A 26,553-nucleotide genomic window follows, 5' to 3' on the forward strand; every position below is an offset into this window, starting at 1 on the left:
AGTGAGGGATCTTTCTCCATTGCTCTTCACAAACTTAGGCAGACGAGGTTCAAATGAAATACATCAAAGTGACAATATAAAATATCATTTTAGTATTTCTTAAAGGCTAGGAGAATGGCTCACTAAGCTCTCTTGCAATTTGATTTGCATTCCCTGGTGGTCTTACACACTTCTCCTTCATCAAGATAAGCTCGAGAGTAAGCTTCGTCCCATTGTGTGGACATCCCTGATCCTTGATCTCAACATCGCAGGGTCCAAGCTGTGGCTGAGAATGATGACTTACCATGCAGCTCCAAGTGGAGCAGCTTTGACTCAAACCTTTATTATCACAACACACAACCCCACCCCTTTTCCTTACTTCTACTTCTAGCTCCCTCAACAAAGCAAAGAAAGGGAGGAGAATCGTTGGTTTTTGGTTTATGTAGATGGCTGTTAACTCTAGGGGTTTCCAGAACCTTAGACTGTGCCCACTGGCCAAGTACTGAAGCCTTGATAATCAGGCGAGCTATTTAGGCACCTATTACTGGTTTTAACTGAATAATTTCAATCTATTTTTTCTTGTCTCAGAGGGTTGTCATATACACATTTTTTGGTATTATTTGAATTTTTGAATGTTAGAGCTGGAAGGAATTACATATTGTATCTGTAGAAGAGATTATTAATTTTGAACTGCAACCCTTTTACAAATATGATTAAAGTTCTATATATCCTCTCTAGAAATATGCCTATGTCACAAAAATTTTCATACATTTTGAGGGATTTGTGACACCCCTAAATACCACCCATGGACCTAAGGTATCCATAAAGTCCCACTTAAGAATCATTATCTATCAGGATGTCATAAAAGTCATGACATTTTTGGGAACCAGCAGTTAGCATAATGACTATGTCGTTGGACTCCCACGTAGTCGACCGTGGTTCGCGTCCTGGACCCGGTGGCTTAAAACTCACGCCGGGCGCGTGTGCATGCTTGCCCAAGATCCCGAGAGGAGAATGGAGGAGAAGGGATTGCGGCCTGACCATCCGCCCTGGGGGGTGATTTCTTGCTTTCTGTCTCTCTCTGTCTGTCTGGCAAGTGCACGCGCCCTCTAGTGAAAACCTCTCAAAAAAAAAAAAAAAAGATCTCAACATCGCAGGGTCCAAGCTGTGGCTGAGAATGATGACTTACCATGCAGCTCCAAGTGGAGCAGCTTTGACTCAAACCTTTATTATCACAACACACAACCCCACCCCTTTTCCTTACTTCTACTTCTAGCTCCCTCAACAAAGCAAAGAAAGGGAGGAGAATCGTTGGTTTTTGGTTTATGTAGATGGCTGTTAACTCTAGGGGTTTCCAGAACCTTAGACTGTGCCCACTGGCCAAGTACTGAAGCCTTGATAATCAGGCGAGCTATTTAGGCACCTATTACTGGTTTTAACTGAATAATTTCAATCTATTTTTTCTTGTCTCAGAGGGTTGTCATATACACATTTTTTGGTATTATTTGAATTTTTGAATGTTAGAGCTGGAAGGAATTACATATTGTATCTGTAGAAGAGATTATTAATTTTGAACTGCAACCCTTTTACAAATATGATTAAAGTTCTATATATCCTCTCTAGAAATATGCCTATGTCACAAAAATTTTCATACATTTTGAGGGATTTGTGACACCCCTAAATACCACCCATGGACCTAAGGTATCCATAAAGTCCCACTTAAGAATCATTATCTATCAGGATGTCATAAAAGTCATGACATTTTTGGGAACCAGCAGTTAGCATAATGACTATGTCGTTGGACTCCCACGTAGTCGACCGTGGTTCGCGTCCTGGACCCGGTGGCTTAAAACTCACGCCGGGCGCGTGTGCATGCTTGCCCAAGATCCCGAGAGGAGAATGGAGGAGAAGGGATTGCGGCCTGACCATCCGCCCTGGGGGGTGATTTCTTGCTTTCTGTCTCTCTCTGTCTGTCTGGCAAGTGCACGCGCCCTCTAGTGAAAACCTCTCAAAAAAAAAAAAAAAAGTCACGACATTTTTTTCTATGCCAAAATGTGCCATGACTTTTGGGACAACCCAATATACCCATAACTTCATTTTGCAGATGAAACAATGGAAATAAATAAATAAATAAATAAATAAAAGCTCAGTAACTGATAGAAAAAGGAGTCACGATTGAACCCAGGACTTTTGAGTCTCAGTCCAGATTCATTTGCGTCATCCTATCCTTTGTACCTTTCTCTCTTATATAATCACAACCTAGGGGGTCCAAAGTATTTCATGATTTTGAATTAAAACTTGGACTGTGTTCATGATTGGCATGTGCTCTTAGTTGACTGAATCAAATGAAGGATGATTGGTATCAATTCTTCCTCTGCTCTTCTGACTTTATTGAGAATGAACTGAGACCCACAGAGGACAAAGGTTGAACCCAGGCTGCTCAGCCAGCTAGTGGCAGTATTGGAAGTTGGTTTCATGAAGCCCAGTTTGGTGTTCATATCCCACAGGAGTACCTTGGTGTTAGACGGCATCACAGTGGGTGTACACACTTTGGAAGAAGTAGGAATTGGGTATTTGGCACATGAAAGAAGATTTGGAGCACTTACCTTATCTGGACCACAATGGAATCAATCAATTAAGTCCCCTCTGGATGACAGCTCAGTCGTCTTTGTGAGACCTTTCCTCAGTGATATATGAAGGGTCGTGCCTGTGCTTCCTTTTTGGTCTTCACTTCTTGTGGATGTTTTTGTTGGAAACTATCCTACTGCTATCTCTTTTAGTCCTTTGCTGTTTTCCTCTACTCTTAGCTCCTCTTTAGCATGAAAGAGAAGTTCTTAGAAGAGAAGGTGACAAAGGACAGGTTAAGGTGGATGCTGTGGGATGGAAGGAGCATGAAGCTGGGGTTTGGAGATCACTGTACAGAAATCCCACCTTCATTTATCCTTTCCAGAGGTGACACCCATACCATGGGCTCTCTGGAACAATTTTGTACAGGGATTGTTGTCCAGGAAACAGAAGTCAGGCCTATTGTGTTTGTCATCTCTGAGGAACATCATCAAAGTGCTGTTAACTCCTACATAAGTGGCACTGCCACCCAGAAAGTTCAAACATGGGTGTGTTCTTCACTCAGACTGGGGAAAGATAAATGGCAGGCCAATGTTGGGAATTTATTTTTATTTTTTGAAAATAGCAGTAGAAATTAATGTTCATGAGGAGGCTGTGTGGTTCCAAAGTGCTTTCTGAATCATCCAGAGAAAAATGAAATTAGATTGTTTCATATTGTTATGTGGCTTTGATTGTACTCTGAGCCTCTAGTTGTTGATGATGCACGTATGTTCTACATGGTGACTTTATCTTAACTAGGATGAAAATACTATTAAGTGTTTATTAGTCTAGAGCTCTGTGTCATTATGACCTTGTACCATAATTTTTTTTTAAGTTTCCTTCTTAAATATGTCTTCAAGTGACCTATGGTCATCTGGATTCTCATCTCAGCTTGCACTACACAAGTTTCTCTTGATTCTCTGAGTACCCAAATTATCTGTAGCTCCCCATGCTCATTGGCCAGCTAATGGCAGTAGTCTCCTGCAGATTTTTCAGTTAGTCTTATGGAGACACTTGCTTTTCACTAATGAGTTATTTATTTAACAGATGGCTGCTACTTTCCTTGGAGGCTATAAATACATCAAGTAAGATCTGTTGCCACTGGCAAAACAGTAAATTGTGCTTGTATTTATATAGTTGCTCCCAAAGCTAATTGTTGATTTTTAAAGACTTTTTTTGACAACATAAAATCTCCAAATACAGATAGTTAATAAGCCATTCCGTTGAAAGCAGAGGTGTTACCATGTGCATAGTTTCCTTCTACTAGCAATAATCTTAGTTCGTATCAACCGTACTTCCTCTATAACATGGTCTGTTTGAAGAGTTGTATCTATATGATCTCTAATTCCCCAAACATGTTAGAAAGCAGGCTAGATAAAGAAATAGACTCTTGTAAATTATTCCAAGGCTGTATTACTGTGAATTGTGGATCTGCATCAGTCTTCTCAATGGGTTTGTTTTGGGGCTGAATTAGTCAGAATACATTCAGCAATGCTGGACTCTTTAAGGAAGTTGGGATTTGGACTAGCAGTCTTATCTTCTCAGTCTGTGAGCAGGGTGTCATCATTTTATATAGAGTGCATCTAATTTCCCTCTAAATGAAAGTATTGATATGAAATGCTCAGAGCTACTCTAGTTGGAGTTGTCCTAGACCATCCTATGGGATAGTAGCTTCAGCACTATTTTAATGACCTTGACCTGCCCTGAGTGTATTTGATGTGAATACCACATCCCTGGCTGTCTGCCTTTCTCCGGCCACTGGCCAATTAGCTCATTGCCCAGGCGATGTCTGAGTCTGGCACTTAGAAGATGAAGTGCTGTATATTTGTTCTGGAAGCAAAAGTGCATAGGGTTTGCCTCCCAAAGGAGGGCTGTGCTGTGATGGGGCTGGTGAGTTCTGGCTTGCAGTCTCTCCTTACCCTGCAGGAGATAAACATCCCTGGGTCCCCAGAATTCATTACTATCAGTTGATTCTTGTCCTCAGGCTCTTTCAGAATGGCAAGTGCCAAGGTCAAGTCTACATTTACCAGAAAAGTGCTTTGTACAAAGAGGCTAAAGACTTTGTGGCTCTACCAGAGAGGGGCTTGACTCTCATGGGTGAGTCTATTTGAGAGTGACTCTGAGTGGACATAGAAATGCAGACATGTGGTATAATTGCTCTGGTTCAAATGTGACTGCCAACTGCAGTTTTGGAGATGGTGTGTTAGAAATAGCAGAGAGCATATATAGGTCTGACTTCCAGGGTATGTGATCAGATTATTACAGAAGAGAGTTGTGTATTTGTGTGTGTGCACATGTGCTCTGGGGACTATGACGTCTGGATATCAGTATAGGGTAGTGACTTCTTTCTATTGCACTCCTAATGAGGTCGAAGCACTGAGATAAGCCCATTACTACACTCTATTCTGTCTTACTAATAGTCCCTTGAGGCTGGTAGTTTTATTCTCATTTGACAGATGTGGAAACTGAGGCTCAAGTAGGTGGGCCACTTGATTTTTATGAAACAAAAAGTAAGAAAGGGTCCAGAATCTCCTTTCACCCTTGTCTTCCCATGTGGCTGACTGCCTCTGTTACAGGTATATACAGATCAGGTGAGCTGTAGCCATTACTGTGTTCATAGTAACCCTTCAGCCTAGGATTCTCTGCTCACTTATGTTAGAGGATTAGCAGTGTCTTAGAGGAGAAGAGGTGTGAGATCCTCCATCCCTAATTGATTTACTGGTGAGAAGGATAATTACTTTCAGGATACCCTTCAGACATTCAGCGGAAATTATCAGTCAGATTTTTCCAATGAGCAAGCCATCTCTGTCCAGCTGTCAGAGAGGCATTGCATTTACATATGTGTTTGGATGCTGGTTATACCTATGTCATTCTCTTGGTACATTCACAACCCTGATCTCTCCTCAGCACCTTCAAAAGCTTCAAAACAAAATATAACATAAAATTTTAAAATATTGGGCTCCTGTTTTCTAAGACCCATGTCTCCCAAAATTTTTATAGGCTCATGGTAGGATTGTATAATTTTAATGAACAAGTATGAAAGTCTTTTGAAATAAAACAAGGCCAAAAATCTGGAAATATAATTTTAGGCTATTGAACATTGTTTTTAATGTCTACTCCTGAGCAAAGTATTTTTATGGGGGGAAGGGATCCTACTTTTAGAAATGTGTCATCTACTTGGGTAAACAAGATGCACACAAGAAAACAATTGCATATGTAGACCTTGAGTCTTAAGTTCAAATACATGCAGGGTCCAGAAGGTAATGCCAACAAGCACATAGTCCAGGTAGGGACTTCGGCAATCTCTCTGTAAAGGGGCATCGACCACTAGGTTTTGATTAATGTTCTCATGTGAGAAGGAGGGCCAGGTGTAGCCAGTTAGTGTTAACATACTTGTTATTATTTTCTGATTTTCTTAAGTATTTCTGTATAGATTTGTACGTGAAACTTCTATACCTTAAAATGTTTTAAATGAGTTAGGATATGAAATTCAGAGTTTGGAGGCTCACAGGCTGTACCAAATCTACTTCATTCTCTTATGTCCAATTGACATTCCTGTACCATATTCTGAGTGATGAGTCTACAAGTGAAAAGTTGGTATTTAAAAAGTGACACTTATGGGGGCCAGCAGTTGGTGTAGCAGTCATGTCACTGGACTCCTACATGGATGACCATGGTTTGAGTCCCAGATCTAGTGGCTTAAAACTTATGCCAGGTACATGTGTGTGCATGCCCAAGATCCCAGGAGAATGGAGGAGAGGGGATTGTGGCATGGCCATTTCCCCTGGCAGGTGATTTCTTGCTTTCTCTCTCACTGTCTCTGTCTGTCTCTCCAGTGAGCACACATGCCCTAAGGCAAGAACATCTTTAAAAAAGTGTTCATTGGGGCCATAGGATAGCATTTTGTAGACTCTTTGGCTGGAGGCCTGCATTGTTAACCTTGTTACTTATGTGAGAGGTAAACTAAGTCAAATGGGACTCACAGAGATCTCCCTTTGACTGATGGGAATCATGTGGCAGGTACTGAAGTACAAAGGGATTTTGATATTACTTACGGGTGAGACCACTAGAGTAGGAGGAGGAAGCATATGCCTGTTTCTAGCCCTGGTTCTGCCCCTGAATAACTGAATGTCCATGTATAAACCAACCTCCTCCCAGGGCTTCCTTTTCCCTCTTCTTATAATGGTAAATTTAGGTTCTTCCAGTTCAGGTGGTCTGGATGGCTACCCTTCAAGCAATGCTTCTCAGAAGACCTTTTAGTGATATGAAGGGTCATCACAAGGTTAATTGAAAATATGTATTATGAAGAAACTATGCAAAGATTTCAAAAAACTTTTTGCACCAAAATAAGCCCATACTTTAATTCTGTTTCCCCCCCCACACACACAAACTTTTTATATCCTTTATTTATGATGATCTATAGACTCTGGGCCTAACAGAATAGACAGTTAGAAGTCTTTGGGTAGACAAATGGTTTGTCTTAGGTGGGTGTGATCCTCAGTTTTTGGTTTTATGGCCATGTGTTGGCTGGCCAAGCCCTTGCACCCAGGCTAGTTTTCCTGAGGCTGCAGTTCCTTAATCAGGATTTAAACTGTGGTTACCCATGTAGGATCTAGCTCCCTTAACCACTAGGCAATAGGGCTAGCCAAGCTTTGGATTATTTATTTTATTTTTTTTTAATTTTTTATCATAAGATGTGTGTGCTCACTGAAGAGAGACAGATTGAGAGGAAAAGTGAGAAATCACCCCTAGGACGGATGACCATGCTGCATTTCTTCTTCATTTTCCTTTCAGGATTTGGGGCATGCACACATATGTGCCTGGCATGTTTTTCACGCCACTAGGTTTTTGACTCTAACTGTGAAATTGGACTTGGGATCCTGTGCCTTAACCACCAAACCCCCCGCTGGCCTCGTCAGCACTGGATTTTTAAGATCCTCACATCCTGCCTCACCCCAGAGGCATGCTGCCACCTTCTCTTTCCCCATCTACTTCCCTGTTTCTTACAACCAAACCTGCTGACTGCCTGAGAGAGATTGATTGTTCTGCTGATAGAGAGAAATGGTCTCACTCTTGTTAATTCACAACCACTTCATTTTTCTTGCTTCATAAATTACCATAGTTTCCAAGAGGCTAGAGCAGTGTGTAGGGAGCTGTGTTGAGGGGAGCCTGTGTGTGAAAGGAATGGGTGACAAAAGGAAAAGACCTCCTTCATTTACCAATTCCAAGTCCAAACTTTTTTTTCTTTTGGGAGTGTCCAGAAAAAGACTCAGGAGACACTATCTCTCCTCCTAAGAGGGAAACTATTGGACTTCACTAGAGGCTAAGAAATAAGAAAGAAGGAGCAGTGAAAGGAAATAAACTGGTTTAGAAGTTTCTATCTGCCTTTGCAAGGGTGACCTGGCAATGGAGCGACTATGAAGTGTGGTTCGATTTAACCTAATCACTTAAAGGAAGAGGAATCTGGAGTAATTCTTGGAAATTCACTCTTTAGTCACAAAGTTCCTATCTCAGCAAATATATGTATGTGGTTCCCTGTATAAATTACTGCAGTATGCTCTAGCCAAGAATTTATTTAAAGGCTCATTAAAATGATTACTAGTTTTTTCTTTTGCATTTTATTTGAAAATGAGGAGAATATAAACCTATAGCCTGGCTTTTCTCCAAGGTGCCCCTTAGGGTTTGTATCAGGTATATCATATATATTTTTTTTAAATAAAGATATAATTTACAGTAAGATTATCTAGACATTTAAAAAGAATAATAAAAACCAGCCACTTACTGCATTTCTAACAGGCTTATGTTTGCCCAGTGTACGGTTTAATTTCATTTTTATTGGTTTGAGGTTTCAAGTATGTGTGTATGTGTGTGTGTGTGTGTGCATGTGCATTTATGTGTATATAGAGGGGTTCCAAAAAATTGTAATATGAAAATTTAATAATCTGTTTCTCTTTTGTGTAAACTCTGGTTTGGACTGAACTAAGGACTTAAAGGAAATTTGTATTGCTAGATGATCATGTGATGCCAGTTCCATTCCATTGCCTGGCTCATTTTGCCATCGTAATTGCTCAGTAAAGTCCAGAAGGAAGGGGTTCATTTTGTGGGTGGATGTCCACCAAGGGCACAGAATCATGGCTAAGGCAGATTTGGAAATAAAAGTAGGAATATCAAGTCCCCAACCTCCAAAGATGGCACTGAACTGCAGCTTAGAGGAGTCAGACTGAATAAGACACAATAACAATATGATGAATATTGATAAGGGCTTCTACACCTGGCCTGGATGACTAGTGAAGATCATGGAAATTTTACACGTTGAAGACCATTAAAAGCAAGATAGTGCAACCCAGTCTGAATAAGTAAACGCCGCACCACACTTGTGTGTTGTGAGTGTCCTGGGATCCCCAGATCTGCCAAGTGTCTCACAGGTGGGTTTGATGTAAACTTGAGGCATAATCAGACCTGGTGAAAAGTAGAGGCAAAAACTGTACAGACTTTGGAAGTAAGTTTGGATTTTGAAGCAGAAGGTAAAGAAAGGGCAATCTGACAGGAGAATGAGGGTTCAGAAATTTTAATGGTTATGTTGAGTTTATTGGTTGCAAGTTGGGAGAGAGATAAGGTAAGACTAGATATTTTAGATTTCATAAAGTCCAGTAATAGGATTAGTGCAGAAGGGTCTGGGGAACCATAGCAGGCTTCTGAGCAGGGATGGGTAGCATGGGAGCTGTGTATAATGAAGGCTGGTGACAAGCCTCTTACACTGATGAGGTGCCTGTGTCAAACATCCCATTCTATCATATCTTCTCTTCCTGCCCTAAGCTCACAAGACCTTCTGAGTGTGTCTTCTGAGCATCACAGGCAAGAGCAATTTTAGCAGAGTGGGGAAGGCAGAATGATGTGTTTTTCCTAATGTTCCGATGCACACTTATATAGCGAATAGCCCTCGCTGCCCCTGAGGTACAGGGATCTGTAACAAAAACAACCACCACCACCAGTGGAAGAAATTACTCTATTTTTTTCTTTCTCGGTGAGCTCACCCAAGCAGAGAGATTGCTACTGGCATATGTGCGTTGTCCCTGGCCTATCACCGTATTACCAGCCCAAGGTCAGAGTGGTAGACATTAGTGCTCAGCATACACTCTGCTGATGAGCATGTCTGGGTAATGAGGGGTGAGTGTCCTGAGATCCTCAGATCTGCCAAATGGCTCTGAGGTGGTTGCAAAGCCAGTGAACCTCTGTCTACACACTTTGGGGTTTACAACAGCAGCACAGACTTGACACTAGCTGTAGTGACAAATGGAGGCCCAGGTCAGTGCTGGCAGCTCCATGTGGAAGGCCTCCTAACAGCAGATGCAGGTAGTCGGCTCTGTCATTCCACAGTATGAGTCTAACTCTGAGAAATGACTCAGCTGTCATCATGACCAAACAGGGGAGAGAAATGAACCAGAGAGGATGGAGGGATGAGAAATGCACACACTTACATCCCTAGCTGGACTGCTAGAGATAAGAATTGATGGTAGTGAGTTTAGAACTTGTTAGACATTTCTGGCTCCTCCCTAATACCTAACAAGGTGGGATGATGTGGAGGTAAAAGCATCACAGTGCAACCATGTCTTACTAACTCTGTGGCCTTAGCTTTTACATCTGTAAATAGGGTTAACATTAGTTTTGGTTCTTAAAAAAGGCTTTAAGTATTGAAAAACATAATGTATATATAGTGCCTGGCATAGAACAGGTGCTCAATAACATAACTTCATTTCTCCCAGTTAAATAATTTAACTGTTTTTAACTTTCCCCTCTAGTCAGTGATGCTTTTCAGTTCCCAGGTATCTTCTATCTATGTAGCTGACTTTTCTATCCTGGGAGAAGGAATCCATCCCCCATCAAATCAGCATTAGTAAAGCCCTTTCAACTTTTAAAACATAAACATTGACTCCTCTGCACCCTTCCCGTTTGACTCTTTACCCACCCGTCTGTTCATATACCTTCTTATTGATGCATTGATTGTTTAAATCTCATTTATTGAAGTGTAAATAAAAAGTAATGGTTGTTTAGTCCTGGACAATATGTACAAAGCATGTTTTCACTCATCAGCTCCCAGTTCCATTAGGCAGGTAGAGTTGGTAGAACAGGGATTTATATCCAGGTCTGCCTTCTTCAGAATCCCAGGTACCCTCTCCAGTGTTGCTCCCTCTTGAAGTGCCACCTCTCTGAGAGAGGCACATCCAGATTTGTTGCACCTTCTCAGCAGTATACAGACTATTCTTCTCAACATCATGCACTTATAAAGTGCTGGGTGAGGGCACTGTTTCAGGTCCAGAAAACATGCAGTATTCAAGCCTATACCCCACACTGGTTGACGTATTTTAGTGCAATGTTTATTTGGGTGCAAGAGATATGAGAGAATGGCTGGCTCAAGACCCTAGTTTCAGTTACAGCAACAGCTATTGAATAGACACTGGGGTGAGGGTCTAGTTTCAACCTGGGCATTAGGAAGAACAAACATTGTGGAGAGGAGAGTAGGCAAAGCAAGATGGCAGAATGGATGATGCAACAATGGTCTCCTGAAGAACCTCAATTAGAAGAACCATTGCGTATGAAAATAGCTTTGCAAGTGTTAAGGAAATCAGGAGAAAGGTGTAGCATAGAAATAAGGAGAAATACATAGAAGAGGGTAGGAAGAACAGTTTTATAGTACACACATCACCTTTCTCCTAGATGTAGGCAGCACAGCATAGAGAAGAACAATGTCTACTTGGGAGAAAGAGAAGTGAGCACAAGACTTTGTATTGGACCTTAAATCTGGGCCCATAATAATAAGTCCCATTATGAGGCAGATTGCCAAATCCTGGACTGGTACCTTCAGAATGAGCCTCCAGACACTGAGAAGTTGACTCTAGCTCTGGTTTACATCACCACTTGCTCAACTTCACTGGCTCTAGGATCTGGACGTCCATCAGCGGCAGGTAAGCCTCAGCACCTCCAGGCTTTAGGCTACCACCAGAGATAGAGAGTCCAAGCCCACCAGTCCAAGAACTACAGTAGAAAGCCTGCCAGTGGGCCATGCCTGATGGCTTGCTAAGAATTTCTGGACAGGCTGAGTGTTGAAGGGTTTTCCTGGCAAAGCCAATCTGGGAAAGCTATTTTAAAGTGTATACGTTTTCAGTTGCAGAGGCATCTGTGCATTGCCTCAAAGATCAAGAACAAACAGGGAAATATGACATCTCCAAAGGGGCAAAATAAAATGCCAATGACCAACCCTAAAAAAACGGAGTCATATGAACTATTTACCAATGTATTCAAAATAACGGTGTTAAAGAAGTTCAGTGAACATCAAGAAAATAGTGAAACAAGGGCCAAATGATGGCACAACAGTAAAATGAGATGTTCTGTTTGGCAGTTTCATATGGAAAGACTCCCAGTTCAAGTCCAGAAACCTCTCTGAATATGCCAGGCATGTGATTGCCTATGATCTAAGGATGGCTGAAGGTTGGGGGTGGACTGTGGCCTCAATATCTTTTAGAAATTCACTTTATCTTTTTCTGTCTCTCTCACTCATAAAAGAAAGAAACTTTTAAAAAGACAAAGAAAATAAACAATTGAATAAGATGAGGAAAAAAAATAAATGCCCAGAACAAGATATTTAACAGAGATAATAAAAGTTAAACAGAAAATAATTATTGCTAACATGTATTTTTCTTATGCAAAAATCATATAAGGTAAATACTGTTATTATTTGCATTATGAGAAAGAGAAATAAAGAGAGAGAAGGCACTGATGCAAAAAGACTCAGGTCTTTCAGCTGGAGAATAGCCAGATTATAAGCCTAGATTGTGTATGCTTCGAAGTAATGACAAAAATTAAACGAAAATTAATACTGTGTCTTTTTTTAAAAAGTTTATTTCATGAGAGAGAGCGAGACTAAAGTGCCTTTGAAAGGGTCTCATCATACCATGATCCAGCTTCACAGGGGCACCATGGGGCAGGTCCACTGTGTTCACTTTGGCTCAGGTCAGAATTCAGGCCCTTCCCACATATCTCCAGATAGCACAGTAGTGTCTTACTACCTGTGCCTCTGTGGCTAGGCTAATGCTTCCTCACCTTAGATGAGCACTATAACCTTCTAGAACCTCTCTTTACATATTTCCAAAGTGAGTATAGAGGAGTTTGAAGTTTTCTTAAAAATAGGACAAACTGTAGTCTAGGATGGATGGGAGCAGCAAATATGCAGTGGAAAATGCCTTTGCATTCAATAATTTACAAGAGTAAGCAGCAGTGCCAAGCTCTGGCATTCCCACTTGGAAGCCCCCTACAAAGTAAAGGCTGACTGGGTACTTGAGGATCTCTTTCCACTAGGACAAAAAGCTATTTTGTTGAGACCATGTCTCTGCCTCTCAGCAGGTAATAGCTTAAGCACATTATTAGATATCTCTAAGCTCTATTTCCTTATCTGTGTAATTGGGATAATACTAGTACCCACCCCATAGGTTGATAGGATTAAGTAAGAAATACTTGCAAAGACTCAGGTAGTGATGGAACCATGGAATTTGGTTAGTAAATATTATTTATTTTTACTCTTATTGTTTTCATCTCAGAACAATGTGCCTGGGTAAACAGGGAATGATTTCATGTTGAATTTTCCCATTAATGGTGGACACTGAGACTGGCACTCATAGCCTTCTTTCAAGCATCTGGTGATCTATTTGGATAAGTATGAAATTGGCTGGTGACTCAAGGTTATCTGGTTCAAACCTCTCATTAAATTGATGAAGAAACTGAGTCCCAGTGGGGGGAGTCACTTATTCAAGGTTACACAGTCATTTAATGGCAGAACTATGGTTTTGGAAATCAGGTTTCTGGCTTCAAGCCCAGTACTCTTCCTATTAAATTATACTGAATGATACTGCACAATATAGGTAGACTTGGGCAGACAGCTAAGGAAGACACTGACAATTAGGAGCTTTGAGATACTCTTGTCTTGGTCTAGTAAAGCTAAAGTTTCCAAAGCATTGTAATTAGAAGAGGCAATGTTCGACTTTTAGGCTGGGGTGACCAAAGGTAGGGGTCATGAATAGATGAAGTCCTCTAGGCCTCACAGCTGCTAAAAGCAGCAAAATCAGAGGTGAGTATGAGTCAAGGTTGAATAACGGGAGAAAAAGTCCCAATTGCTAACAGGCAAAGGGTTAAAAAGGCTCTGAACAGAAAGACCAGCCTCTAAGTAAGAGACCAGAGAGTTTGGAATTAAGTCAGGCAATAGAACACAAGGCAGTCCTAGACATAGGGTTTGAGGTTATTGACAGTCCATTTTTATAGGGTACCTTTTGCTTATGGGAGGATGGTAGCAGGAGAGGCACTTGACTAATTAAAGCAGTCAGGCCCTGCTGGACAAGGAGGACAGTCACATAAGAAGAGTTGCAGTAAGATAGGATGTAATTATCCAAAGTGGTCTTTGGCCTGAACCTTGAATCTTCAATCATTCTGGGAGAGTCAGTGGCAGTATATACGCATATATACACACATCAAAGACTTTCTGACTCTGCTCTGGACCTTTGGAGAGCAGTGGGGATGTCAGAGGAGAAACTTAGCACTCAGGTTACCTCTAGAAACTCAGCTTGGAATAATGAAGTACTGGCCTCCTGGTCCTAGCTGTTCCATTTTGATCCCAAATCACAGAGCATTAGCATCTCTTACCTCAAAGGATACCAACCTTACAGACACAGGTTGTAAAAAGTTATTTCTCTGAGAAGATTTTCTCAGCATTAATAGCTTTTTGACATGGCTGTCTGGAGAAACTGTCTTGCTTTCAGCTGGACCCTAAGCCATTGTAAATGGCTTGGAGCACTCTATGTCACTCTGTTCTCTTGAGTAGTTATAAAGATGGTTTCTCTTTCGTCTTTCAACTGCTTAGATATGAACTTATATGCATGTGAAATTTTCCCAGAAGTCTTAGGGCAGGTGTTTGTAGCCTGAAATATCAGCCCCTTGAAATTAAGGAGATGGAGGTGAAAACACAGACTGCTACCTCAGTTATCCTTTCAAACAATGACACAGTCAGACTTTGTTATTTATTTTTAGGAATCAGTCTTTTTTTTTTTCTTTTTTTTCCTATAGGGCGCGTGTGCTCGCGAGAGAGAGAGAGAGAGAGAGAGAGAGAGAGAGAGAGATAGAAAGCAAGAAATCACCCCCCAGGGGGGATGGCCATGCCACAATCCCTTCTCCTCCATTCTCCTCTTGGGATCTTGGGCACGCACGCACACGTGCCCGGCGTGAGTTTAAGCCGAGTCCAGGACACTAACAGCAGTCGACTACGTGGGAGTCCAGCAACATAGCCATTACGCTAACTGCTGGTCCCAGGAATCAGTCTTTGATCATATTAATCCTTGCTTGGACATCTTCAACAGCTTCCCAGTGTCCATGGGAAAAAAATCTTTGTAATTTATCTGGTATCCATTAGGTTCTGGTGTACATGTAACTTTTTCTATATCATGTAGCTCTTACCTTACCTGTTCAGCCTCTTCTTTGCTTTTCCCTGATCAACAGTGTTAAGTTTTATGGCCTTAGACAAGTTTTAATTGCTTTAAAGCTCAGGCCATTTTCCATAAAATGGGTATTATACCTCCCTATATCCGTTGAGATACTTTGGCTTTGCAAGGTACATGAAGTTCTGCCTCAACTGGTTAAAGCATGGGGAACTTATTATTGGGTTGTCAGAAAAGTCATGAAGCATATTTTGTGTAGAAAAGCAAAAATATGTCATGACTTTTCTGACAACCCAATACTTGGTGTGGTAAAAATCTAAAGATAGCAGCTTCAGATTAACTCTTTGGTTCATTGACGTTATTGAGGACAAGGTTTTTTTCCATCTTTCTTCTCTGCCATCTAAATTTTTAGTCTTTGTTATCAGGCTAATTTCTTTATGATGGGTGACAATATGGCTGCAGAGATTCTAGTATCACACCCAGAAAGGAAAATGTCCAGAAGAATAGGAGAGAGCATATTTTCAGAATGAGGGAGCTGTTTCCAGAAACCCACAGCTCCAGCATTGGGTAGTGTGTGTATGTCTCGCTCAAGACTGGGTAAACCAGGGGAGGGAGAGGGAGACGCAGTCTCTCCAGGCACACACCTACACAGCGGGGGAATACCTCAACAAAGCATGGGTTCTGTTAGGAAGAAAGGTAGAGAAGCACAGATGGACGTTCTATAGACAACCAATGATGCCTGCCAAACTGCCTTATAGAGATCTTTTGAGAATCAAGTGAGATAAACCATGAATAATTCATGTGAAGGTTAGCATCTTTCCTTTTTACTGTGTTTCCTGTCTTTACTTCTTGGGTCTCACTGGTATGTATCCACTTCACTTATAAAATCTTATTCTTCTTTCTGTCTTCTACTTAAAATCATCCTTCCTCCATGAAATTTTTACCCCCACTCCAGTATTGTACCCCTATTTTTCATCCCTGATAGAACTTATGCTCCTAATTCCCAAAACTCTATGAATTGATTGCTTCATATGTCATTAAAAAAATAAAAAGAAAGAAAAAAAATGTACTGACTCCCAGGTCTCACCCATCCTGGAGGTTCTGATTCTATAGATCTTGAAATGGTTGGGGATATGCATTAGAGAGGTGATGTAGTCATTCCCAGTGTGCAATCAGGTTTAGAATAGATTCTGAAGCTTAATATCTGAGCTTCATCACCCACTGCAAAAGTAGAAGATAATTTTTCATATCCTCTGGTAGAGAGACAGGACCACGTCTCATGTTTTTGTCTTTAAATATTCTCTAACACACAATCAGGGCATGTGTATAGTGTCAGTAATTTTTAAGTGATTGTATTTTCACTGAGTCTTTTGCATAAAAGGATTTAAAAAATTTTTCTGAATGTACAGTAAGTGCATTTATTCTATCTGTACCTCTAGAATTCTAAGACTTACAGCTGATAGAAGTTTTCTGATTTATTCATCTGGTACTTTCTCCCGTTTATGCTCAGTTCCAGTCTTATTGTTCAGTCTTTCCCTTCTCTTTTCAGAATTATAACCAATTTAGAATGTTTGGCTGTGATTTCCTATAAGATTATAGAGTTAGGGAACCAGCAGTTAGTGTAATGGCTATGTTGCTGGCCACCCCCTCTTTCTGTAAAAAAAAAAAAAAGAATACTTACTGTATGCCAGAGACAGGGCTAGTTGTTACATGAGAAGACCTCAAACAGTTTGTAGAAAAAAGGACTTCAGGGAACCAGCAGTTAGCGTAATGGCTATGTCGCTGGACTCACACGTAGTCGACTGCAGTTCGCGTCCCGGACCCGGTGGCTTAAAACTCATGCCGGGCGCGTGTGCGCGTGTGCCCAAGATCCCAAGAGGAGAATGGAGGAAAAGGGATTGCAGCATGACCATCCCCTCTGGGGGGGTGATTTCTCGCTTTCTGTCTCTATGTCTCTCTCTGTCTGTCTGGCGAGCGCATGCACCCTATAGCGAAAAACCTCTCCCCCCCCCAAAAAAAAAGAAAAAAAAAAGGACTTCAAGCAGGAATTTGTTTTAAATATTGCAAAAGTTTTTAAAATCCATACATAATTTTTCATAATACACATTTTCCACGAATACCGTTTTTTTAAAATTTTCGTTCAAATTTGTGTATTTTGAGAGAGAGAGAAAGAAAGATAGACACCTCGACTGAGTCTCCATGCTGTGATCAGCTGCTAACCAGGGCAGTTTATGGACACATGCCTGGCATGTACAGGCAGCCTTAGGATGGAAACCCAGGACTATCCCATGGGGGTCCAGCATTGGAAAGCATTAGACTTCTACTGCACCACTGTTTGACCTTCCTTGAACTTTTCAAAAACCATTGATAAGATTAATCCTTAAAGCAGTCCTTTGATCCTTGTGAGTTAGTTAGTGTAATTATCCCCATTTTGTAGCCATAGAAATGGAGTCTGAAAAGTTAAAATGTTACCTCATTAGGATCATCTAGGTTTTGAATTCAAGATTGATTGAATGACTCAGGATCCAGTGATTGGCCCACTTTATTCTACCAAGTTCTAGAAAACATACATCTCTGCTTTCAAGAGATTTGGAGTTGGTTTTATTCATTTTGAGCTCTGGCTGTTCTTTGGGATCATTTGGTGGAGCTTTAAAACATACCTCATCTAAGAGATTATCACAAGAGATATAGGGTAGGGCCCTAGATGAATAATTTATGATGCATTTGAGATGACTTTATTGAATTTCCAGGGTCATACACCACTGGTCTAGCTGGAGTGAAGAAATATTCATTCATCCATAGAATGGGTTTTAGTGTCTTTTGTGTCCTGGGCTTTGGCTCCCATGGAAACATGCTCAGGAAAGTGATAATGCTGTGGGTCACAAGAGATTGGAGGCACTGATTCTGCCTGACAATGTCCGGGAAGCTCAGAATCAAGCTTATATTTAAGCTGAGTCAATGCATAAGTAGGGGAGGACTAATGGTGGAGGAGTGGATTGGGGAGGGATTTCCAGATGGATGAAAGAGATATGCTGTGGCATAGAGTTGTAAAAGAATAAGGAGTGTTCAAGAAGTATCTGCAACTTAGGTGAGGGTGGAGTAAGTCAATATCAGAGGAGGAGATAGGGTGTAAAGGACCACCTGAATAATTATCTCTCAGGTTTTATACTGGGCTAGGGGGTTGAGAATTTTTTCTTGATAAAACATGAAATTATGACATCAAATCTGTGCTCTAAACATATCCCTGGGAAAGCAAAGTGCAGGCTGGATTTAAAGCAAGTATGAAACTGACAGTAGCGAGTTCAGTAGGATGCAGTTTTACAAAAGCAAAGAATATGAGAAGTCTTGTGAATTTCTATGAGAGATCTATTAGTGAAAAAAAGACATTTGTGTGATGGACTACTGTGTAGTGATTGAAGATTTTATGTGTTGATATGGAAAGCTATTCATTAAGTATGTTTCAAAAACACAGGTTATGGAATTGTGTTTGAAATAAGAAAGAAATGGGAGACATTTGGGGTAGGCAAAGACTTCTTAAACAAGACCCCCCAAAGCACAGGCAATAATCCCCAAAATAGATAGGTGGATTACATCAGATTTAGAAGTTTCTGCACAGTAAAGGACACAGTAATTTGTGTGAATCAACAACCCTTGGAATGGGAGAGAATTTTTGTTAACTGTGCCTTAGATAAGGGTCTGATAACCAGAATACACAGGGAACTCAAGCAGCTTACTTGGAAGAAGATGATTAGCCCAATTAAAAGATGGGAAAATGAGCTGAATAAATAAATCTCTAAGGAAGACATACAAACAGCCAAAAAGCATATGAAAAGATGCTTAACATCCCTCATCATAAGGGAGATGGAGATCAAAACCACAATGAGATACTACCTAACCCTAGTCAGAATGGCGGAGATTAAAAAAAAAATGATAAGTGCTGTAGGGTTTGTGGTGAAAGGGGAACTCTACTACATTGTTGGTGGGAATGTAAATTGGCCCAGACACTGTGGAGAACAATATGGAGGTTCCTCAAGTACCTTCAAATAGAACTACCATATGATCCAGCAATTCCACTCCTGGGTATCTACCCAAAGGAAAGGAAAGTGTTCAGTTGGAAAGTGCTTGCACAGTTATATTTATAGTGGCACTATTCACAATCGCTATGATATGGAAGCAACCCACATGTTCACAAACAGATGAATGGATTGAAAAAAGTGTGGCACTTATACTTAATGGAATACTATTCAGCCATAAAAAAAACAACAAGAACCTTACCTTTAGTAGGAAGTGGATGAACATGGAAGATCTATTGCTGAGTGAAGCAAACTAGGCTATGAAACAGAGACATTGTATGTCTCCACTTAACATATTCCAACTGTCTACACTCTATGGTAGAGAGTGGAAGATTGGAGGGTGTAAATGCATTGAAAATTCTTATGGACACTGGGGATAAAGTGAAAAGAGAGTGGGAGAGTGGAAGAGTGCAGGAAGGGAAATTTGGGAAAATATGAAATAAGATATTTGTGTTACACAGATATGGTTTGTTGCTCTTGGTGATGTCGTGTATAATCGTCTCAACTCGTCTGCTGTGTGGTGTATATCATGTCGGATAAAATCTCCTTACAAACTAAATGATGTATAATGACTGAATGTATAAAAGTAATAAATAATACTAAAAAAGTAATAGTAAATAATAAAATGAAATAAAATAATTCATTTTTAAAAGCAAAAATAAAAAAGGAAAGAAGGAAAACAAGAAGCACATGGATACTGAACTTCAGCTTTGAAATATTGCTTTCTGGGACTTAAGCTGAAAATTTTCAGCTATGACTTCCCGCCTCCACACTCATTTCTAGAAAGGCACAAATCCAGGTCCATCTTCACATAGATCCTGAACTTCAGCTGTGAAATATTGCTTTCATGCAACACAGTTTTCAGTTTTTACTTTTTAAAATTAAAATATAAAGCTTTCTTTATTATCTTTCTCTTTTTATTTTATATTTTCCTCTTCTTTCCTCTGGAGATTAAAAAAAAAATGATAAGTGCTGTAGGGTTTGTGGTGAAAGGGGAACTCTACTACATTGTTGGTGGGAATGTAAATTGGCCCAGACACTGTGGAGAACAATATGGAGGTTCCTCAAGTACCTTCAAATAGAACTACCATATGATCCAGCAATTCCACTCCTGGGTATCTACCCAAAGGAAAGGAAAGTGTTCAGTTGGAAAGTGCTTGCACAGTTATATTTATAGTGGCACTATTCACAATCGCTATGATATGGAAGCAACCCACATGTTCACAAACAGATGAATGGATTGAAAAAAGTGTGGCACTTATACTTAATGGAATACTATTCAGCCATAAAAAAAACAACAAGAACCTTACCTTTAGTAGGAAGTGGATGAACATGGAAGATCTATTGCTGAGTGAAGCAAACTAGGCTATGAAACAGAGACATTGTATGTCTCCACTTAACATATTCCAACTGTCTACACTCTATGGTAGAGAGTGGAAGATTGGAGGGTGTAAATGCATTGAAAATTCTTATGGACACTGGGGATAAAGTGAAAAGAGAGTGGGAGAGTGGAAGAGTGCAGGAAGGGAAATTTGGGAAAATATGAAATAAGATATTTGTGTTACACAGATATGGTTTGTTGCTCTTGGTGATGTCGTGTATAATCGTCTCAACTCGTCTGCTGTGTGGTGTATATCATGTCGGATAAAATCTCCTTACAAACTAAATGATGTATAATGACTGAATGTATAAAAGTAATAAATAATACTAAAAAAGTAATAGTAAATAATAAAATGAAATAAAATAATTCATTTTTAAAAGCAAAAATAAAAAAGGAAAGAAGGAAAACAAGAAGCACATGGATACTGAACTTCAGCTTTGAAATATTGCTTTCTGGGACTTAAGCTGAAAATTTTCAGCTATGACTTCCCGCCTCCACACTCATTTCTAGAAAGGCACAAATCCAGGTCCATCTTCACATAGATCCTGAACTTCAGCTGTGAAATATTGCTTTCATGCAACACAGTTTTCAGTTTTTACTTTTTAAAATTAAAATATAAAGCTTTCTTTATTATCTTTCTCTTTTTATTTTATATTTTCCTCTTCTTTCCTCTTCTCTAGTTCTTTTTCTTTATTCATTGGCATCTCAACTCCTATACAATTAAGTGTCTAGACAGGTCCAAGTGAACAGGATCTAAACATCTGAATATGATTAGGGTCAGAATATTCCTCTATTCCCACTGATTCTGATGCACAGAGTGAAAATGGAACGGAAGAGAGATTGCAGATCACTTCCTCCTGCATGCCTCTGAACAGTCAGATTGAACTTCAAGAGTTAGGGAGAAACACACCATCCATCAGATGACTAGAAATCACTGCAGGGTCACAAGAAATATGGAAAAACAAGAAAATACCTCTCTTCCAAAAAAAAAATAATTCCTCTTCATCCTTAGACAGTACGAAGAAATTGATGGAAATATCAGATAAAGAATTTAGAAGTTTCATGGTGATGAAGCTCACAGAGATTGAAGAGAAGAGAGACAATGAACTGCTGAAGAGGCAGGGGAAAGAAGCTGACAAGCTCCAAGAGGTGAAGTTCTTGCAACATCTAAGAAAGGATATACACACTATAAAAAAAAAATCAAATGGACCTGTTAGAGATGAAGACTACAATACAGGAAATCAAAACCTCCCTTGAAAGTATTAAAAGCAGACTAGATCATACAGAAAATCGAATCTCAGATGTAGAAGATAGAATCGCTGGCCTAGAAAAATCCACCACGAAGACTGAGAAAATTGCCCCAAAACATGAGAAAAATATACGAGAAATACTAGATACCATCAAACATTCAAACATCTGGATAATTGGTATCCTAGAAGGGGAAGAGACTCATAAGGGCATTGACAATCTGTTTCATGAAATCCTGGAAGAAAACTTTCCAAACCTAGAGAGGCATTCAAAGATCCAGACCCAAGAAATACAAAGGACCCCCAATAGAATCAACCCAAGAAGATCTTCTCCAAGACACATCATAGCCAGATTGACCAAAACCACAGATAAGACAAGATACTAAGACTGTCAAGAGAGAAACCTCAAGTTACCTACAAAGGATATCCCATTAGGCTGACAGTGGTTCTCCCATCAGAAACAATGCAAGTGAGGAAAGAATGGGAAAATATATTCAAAGTGTTAAGGGAAGAGCAATTTCAACCAAGAATACTGTACCTGGCAAGATTATCCTTCATATGGGAAAAAAAGACAAGAACATTCTCAGATAAACAAAACCTAAAAGAATTTATCATCACCAGACCAGATCTCCAAGAAGGCCTGCAGGGAATACTATACCAGGAAAATTAAATACAGTCACAGAGAATTAAGAGTTCAAAAACTAATAAAATAGCCAACTTAATTGTGGGGACAAGCCTGGAGTTGAATAATATGTCCCAGAATATTATTGGGAAGATTGGACCACAACAGAAGATAAAGTACATGAGACTGAACTGGTGATATAATATTTTATGACTTTTGACTAAAACATTGCTGCTTTTCTTCTAGGCTTTGTTTTCTGGTTTTAAGGGTTTTTGACCTGTCTTGAGCTGCCAATAGGTTCATGTACCTGCTATTTGAACAGAATCCCAACCAGTTTCCTGGATTTAAATTTTAAGCATAATTCCTTAGCATTTCTTTGATTTATTAAAGCTAAAACTGCTTTTCTTGAAATTAAAAAATACAGTAAAAAATGCATAATTATCATAATAAGCTATATAACATCAGCTAGGTGCTACCTTATAGTATATTCATTCTACTCAGAATTTCATGCCTAAAGTCAAACATGTATTCATAGATATGTATGTAACAGCTGAGCTTGCTATTGAAAATAGTTAGATGATTTAAGAAATTTTGTGAATCAACAAAATGTGTGTGTGGGGAAGGAATGGAAAACAACTGGAAAACTGATAGAGCGTGGGAGAGGGTTGGGAAATGCCAGAGGGTGAGAAATAGGGGAAAATATATATATATATATGAAACTAGAAATGTAAAATTATAGATGATAACATGTATGATTAAGTCACTATACAATATATTCTGGGTGGAAAAATCACATTTTGTATGCTGTAACAATGCTCAGTGAATGAATGTAAATTAATTAATTAAAAAGAAAAATTAAAAAAATAAAAAATAAAATAATAAATGGAATTAAATAATTTTTAAAAGAAGAAATAAAGCAAGAAAAAAATATGGCTAACATATGATACTTGAGGGAAGAGATGATGACATAGATTTCTGCAGTGGAAGAAGAAAGGTGAGGAGGCATGAGCTATGAAAGCTCTAGATAGGTGGAATCAACCCAACTTACTGCTTGCTTGGATGTAGGAAGCATATTTCAGAGTGGTTCCCAAGATTCCAACTTGAGCGGGTATGTGAGTGGGGATTGGAGAATTGGGCATATTAATAGGACAGAGCAAGATGTTTTGGGTAAATGATAATCAATTTGTTTGGGATATGTTGAGTTTGATACTAGGGTCATCCTGATGAGAAGACTGTTAGGCAGTTGAATTTATGAGTCTGGGTCTTAGAAGACAGGCTTGAGTTTAAGAGCACACACAAATTTCTTTGGCAAACAAGAGACACATTTAACAATAAAGGCTATTTGGAATTCTTGTTATTGAACAAAGGATCAAGTATGAGTAAATCCAACTTGCTGTCAATTCAGCAAACATTAGTTGAAAACCTACTCTGTGGCCAGCGAGTTACCAGATGCTGGAATCAGTAAGATGAACTTTATCTGGTGTCTGTCCAAAAAAAATATACCATAATGTTTCAAGTGCTTTGGTAACACATAGAAGAGAGTGAATCATTCTACCATGAATGGTTGGAGGAAGATACAGAGCAGAGGTCACATTTGACTAAGTTTCAAAAGATGAGTAAGAATTGCCAAGTGGATCAATGTTTTTTATGCATTGCCATTGCAACTGGACTTCACTTTAGAAATTGAGCATATTCCAGAGGGCGTTTATTTGAATGCCAGGAACCTGAACATTAAGTTGACTGGAAGAGTTCACTATAAAATACAAGAAGTTTTATTCTAAAAGATAAGTAATGCTGAATAAGTTCTAAGTCAGTTTGAGTTCCTTTTCAGCTTAGCAGAAAGCTTATATCACCTTCATTTACCAGAAAATAATGTAGCATTGGATATTGGAGTCAGGGAGGATGGTACATGTGATGTAATTTCCTTCAATCTGTAGTAGGTAACCTAAGTGTGGATATTAGAAAAACAACTGTTCCCTCAGCTCTAGGCAGATGCCCCATTGCTCCATGGCTTAGACTATAGGAATGGCTGAGTCCGTTCTTACTCACTTCAAGGGGGCTTGTTGAAGGTCACTCAGCAAAGTGGTGGCAGAATCCCATTGCTTTATGCACCTTGCCATACTACTGGGCACTGCCAAATGATGTTTCCCCAGTTTGGCCTCTCTCCTTTGGCACTGCATGAGTGTACTTTTACCTTTAATTACAAGGCACAGCAGTGTATAGAGGTTTGGATTCAGGTGCCAGTGGGGATGGAAGCCAGCCAAGTGGTAGATGCTTGACCTGGTGGTGAAGGATGACTGATTGGCAGAGTCTGGACTCCACTATTACCCTTTGATTTTGCTGCCGTTTAATTTATTTTCTGCACTTTCAGGACTCCCTATGCATCAGGAGCCTATTCAACCTCAGCTTGCCTCTTTCTTTACTGTTGTTAGTGCCTTAAATTTTTGACTGGAAAATAAATATAGTAGAGAGATCCAAACTTTCTCAAGCTGATATGGCTCTCAGTAGTTGGCAGGTGAATTTATAACCTGGGACTAAGCTGTGCTTTGACATCTTCCAATTGAATAGCCTTCATTGGTGAGGGAGAGATGTTTTCCAGGGAGCAGCATTATGTGAAAGCATTTGCTTTATTTAGTCCCTACCCTATTTTTTTCAGTGACTCCTCAGTTACCTACTTGGATTCAGGCCAAATTCCATGGCATGGATGAAAACTCTCCCATAACACGTGCTCAAAGTTCTCTTGCCTTATCTCACGCATACTCTTCTATCTTTTTTTGAATTCAAACACTCCATGTTACCTTTCAACTCCCCTGACAACTCTAGTGCTTCCTAGAATATTCTTCCCTATCCTTTCTCCACATAGTTGAATTCAAACCACCTCCAACACCCCAGGCAGAAGTCACCTCTTCCAAAAGGCTCTTCCTGATCACTCAGCCCAGTGTTTCTTACCACATTTATAGCTTATTATCTTTTAATGTCTCTGTCGGTAGGACTCTGGCTAGTTCTTTTGGGGCAAGTGTTGTTTTCCCCATTCTTGTTCACAACATAGTGCCTGGCACAATGTCTTGGATGCTTCCAAAGTACAACATTCTTCTTGCTGCCTTGAGGGGAAGCTGTAATGCAGGTGTTGAAGGCAGTTCCAGGATAGCTGGATCCCAGCCACCTGTCAATGATTCTTAATCTTTCCCTGGGCAAGGCCCATAGAGGGCTAACTAACAAAGAGGGCTTTTGCTTCAGGCTTTTTACCAGCTTCCCAGATCCGCTTTTCTGGTCCAGATGGCACCTGAGCTTGGCTGCTCCATCCTGGTCTCACCTTCTGTGTTCAGCCTCTCCTGTCACTGAAACAGGACTAATGGCTTCCAGCTGTGATAGCTTATAGTCTTTCTGTAGCATCATCTGCCAAAATCCAGAGCTTCCTCCTTCTGCCAGGGGAGGGGAAAGAGATGAGTAAGGGAGACATTTATGGTGGAATGGATTGCTCCCTCCTTGGTACTCTGTTTCTTGTCCTAGAATGGATCTTCTGCAGCTCATTTATTTATGTCTTTCTTTCCTGCTAACCAGTGAATACATAGGGCCAAAACCATATTTATCTGTGCTGGCTTCCTGGTACCTAACACAGTGCTTAGCACTGGGTTGATATTCCTTTCCACTAAGCTGAAATCAGTAAACAATTGCAAAAGTTAGAATTGTTCACAGAGTACTCAACGAAAGCAGGTAAGCCATTTGATCTCTATCTCATGTTCCTGAGACTATTCTTCAAAAACTATTGAAGGGTGTTCCATTGGGCCTGAAGCTCCTTTATGCTGGAGATTCAGGGACCCCTTCCTGTCCTTTGGGTGGAAGTATCATTGGTGAAGAGGAAGATCAAGGCAGGCCAGACTCTATGTGACTGTGAAGTAACTTCTCTCACCAGATGCCTACTTAGTAAATTAATGTCCTAGTGGGTTTTGATACTGATCCTGTTCCAAAAAACCCAGAGGTTGGACTATATGAAAAATGGGCATGGATTTCTATTCTAAAGTACTCGGGGGAAGGAATGGTGACATATAAGCCACATTTGTTAAAAATTTTTTTCTTATTAAAATTTTTTTTTTAAATCAGAAACTTGAGGGAACCAGCAGTTAGTGTAATGGCTATGTTGCTGGACTCCCATGTAGTCGACCGTGGTTCA

General features: G+C 40.0%; 1 protein-coding gene across 1 annotated transcript in view; it reads left to right on the top strand.

The window, feature by feature from the left end:
- SORCS3 (sortilin related VPS10 domain containing receptor 3) overlaps positions 1 to 26,553 on the top strand; it is a 589,937-nt gene that overhangs the window by 180,104 nt on the left and 383,280 nt on the right. The window lies entirely within an intron of this gene.

This window comes from Tupaia chinensis, unplaced genomic scaffold, assembly GCF_000334495.1.
Source record: "Tupaia chinensis unplaced genomic scaffold, TupChi_1.0 Scaffold144255_1, whole genome shotgun sequence".
Lineage (NCBI taxonomy): Eukaryota > Metazoa > Chordata > Mammalia > Scandentia > Tupaiidae > Tupaia > Tupaia belangeri.